Source organism: Helianthus annuus, chromosome 17 (genome assembly GCF_002127325.2).
Source record: "Helianthus annuus cultivar XRQ/B chromosome 17, HanXRQr2.0-SUNRISE, whole genome shotgun sequence".
NCBI classification, from domain to species: domain Eukaryota; kingdom Viridiplantae; phylum Streptophyta; class Magnoliopsida; order Asterales; family Asteraceae; genus Helianthus; species Helianthus annuus.
Window position 1 is genome coordinate 119,046,193 of NC_035449.2, and position 2,893 is coordinate 119,049,085.

A 2,893-nucleotide genomic window follows, 5' to 3' on the forward strand; every position below is an offset into this window, starting at 1 on the left:
ACAAAACTGATGAAAGGGGTATTGTTGTCAAGAATAAAGCCAGGCTTGTGGTTCAAGGTTACAGACAAGAAGAGGGCATTGACTATGATGAAACATTTGCCCCTGTAGCAAGACTTGAAGCTATCAGACTTTTTCCGGCCTTTGCTGTCAACCACAACATCAAGGTGTATCCAATGGACATAAAATGTGCATTCCTCTATGGTAAGATTCAAGAAGAGGTTTATGTTTGTCAACCTCCAGGCATTGAGGATCCATTCAATCCAGATCATGTCTACAAGCTAAATAAAGCTTTGTATGGCCTGAAACAAGCACCAAGAGCCTGGTATGAAACTCTTTCCACCTTTCTACTCTCCATTGGTTTCACTAGAGGAAGAATTGATAAAACACTGTTTTTAAAATGGAGAGGGAAGGATTTGATGATTGTCCAAATTTATGTGGATGACATCATCTTTGGAAGCACATGTAACAAAATGTGTGAGGAGTTTAGGCAACTCATGACAGCTGAGTTTGAAATGAGTGCAATGGGTGAACTCCAGTGTTTTCTTGGTCTCCAAGTAAAACAACTACAAAATGGTACTTTTATCCATCAAGGCAAATATGCCAAAGAACTTTTAAAGAAATTTGATATGGATGATTGTAAGCCATGCAGTACACCCATTGCAACCAATAAACTAGTCATGTCTGATGAGAAGGATGATTTGGTTGATCAGACCTTATATAGAAGCATGATTGGGTCTTTATTGTACCTAACTACATCTAGACCAGACATCATGTTTGCAACATGTGTCTGTGCAAGATCCCAATCCGCCCCTAGAAAGTCAAACCTTATTGCTGTAAAAAAGGATATTCAGATACCTCAAAGGTTCTCCCACACTTGGTATCTGGTATCCAGCTGATGGTAAAATTGAGTTTTCAGGTTTCTCAGATAGTGACTTTGCTGGATGTGACAAAACAAGGAAGTCCACTTCAGGAGGGTGTCAATTCCTAGGCAATTGCTTAGTGTCTTGGCAAAGCAAAAAGCAAGCAGCTGTTTCCACATCCACTGCTGAGGCAGAATATATAGCTGTTGCAAGCTGTACAGCCCAACTGCTTTGGCTTCAAAATCAGTTGTTGGATTTTGGTATCACTGCCTTGAAGACACCACTCATGTTGGACAGCCAGGCAGCAGAAAATATCATCAAAAATCCAGTCTCTCATTCAACCACCAAACACATTGATATCAGACATCACTTTGTGAGGGATTGCTATGAAAACGGTTTGATTTCTCTGCATCATGTTCCAACAAAGGATCAGATGCGGATGTGCTAACCAAAGCATTAGACACATCCACCTTTGAAAGCTTGATCTCTAGGATTGGCATGCTAAACATGGAATAACGGGCAAAATTCTGTTTTTCTATGAATAAAAGCATTAAAATGTTTTCAGAAAATCAAACATCCATCCTTAAAATAGCTAAAAATGAATTTTTTATTAAATCCTTAAAAGTCTGCCATAACCACTGATGAGTTCAAAAGTCTGTTCTACTTCAAAAGATTGTCCACTGCTGAAAGTCATCCCCTGTTCTCTCATTCCTTTGATAAGCACTGTTGTTCAAAATCAGTGTTGTATCCACTGATGTGCTATCCACTGATAGCAAAAATCATTCACTGCCTTCAGTACCGTTGCAACCACTGCCTTCATCAGTAGTTTTCATAAAAGTACTGTCCTTCACTTCACCAGGGGGATGGCACGTGGACAGTACATAGTGGTCAGTACTTTTGTAACCGCTGCCACGTCAGCATTCACTTTTTCTTCATAAAACCCCCTTTCAAACCTCGCACAGGGTTCTTACTGTCGAATTGAATTCATACAAATTCTCTTCTCAAAGCAGTTTTCATCACTTTTCATCAAATTTCTTCGCAAATTTCTTCGATCGTCTTCTTCAAAATGACTAAATCGAATCCTCCGCAAAATCCACCTCATCCTCTAAAGGGGCCTCTCAAAAGGCTAAACCCACAGAAATTCCACACAAACCTTCTCATAATCTTCTGGGTCTTCTCACAAAACCTGGCACCACAGATGCCTTCGACTCCATCCTTGATGCATTAACAGCTTCAAAGTACAAAACTTTGTTGTTAGCAGATGCACCAATCTACTTGACGACCCAAAGAGAGTTTTGGAAAAACGCAACCCTTGAAAAACTAGGTGAGACTATCACTGCCATTAACTCTTCTCTAAAGGGTAAAGCTGTCATAATAACACCACAATGGATTTTGGAAGTCTTTCAGCTCGATGATCAACAAGGTAAAAATTCTTTCCCTAAAAACGAGTTAAAAATTGACTTTATTGAAAGAGGGTATGCAAACACAATGATGAAGAGGGATACCTTACAAAAAGGTTTCTTCCCTCCTGCAACAAGGTTTTTATTCCATACCCTCCTTATGTGTGTTTCAAACAAAACCACTGCTTTTAATGAAATACCATTGAAGATTCATAATCTGGGATATGCTTTACTTCAAGAAGAAAATTTTAATTATTCCCAGGAAATCTTTAATGATTTGGTTAAAAATGTTGAAACAAAATCATTCCTACTGTTTCCAAGATTTTTAAGCTATTATTTTGAAAAGAAATTCAGTAAGGATGATCTTTCTGTAATAAACCAAGGTGACTACTTTCAAATGCACAGCTTAACTGCTGAACTTTTACCAGAATGTCAACACCTTGCAAAACACAAGCAGAGGTGCCTGAGCAGAATTTTGCAGCTAGCACTGCTCCTCAGGTATCTGCTGAGCCCACTGCTCAAGGTGATCAAAGTAGTAAAAAAAACTGCTTTGAAACCCACACCTTCCATCCACAAATAGCCAAAACAAAAGAAAATCCAAAAACCCCCCAAACCTATCAAAAAGGCAACTCT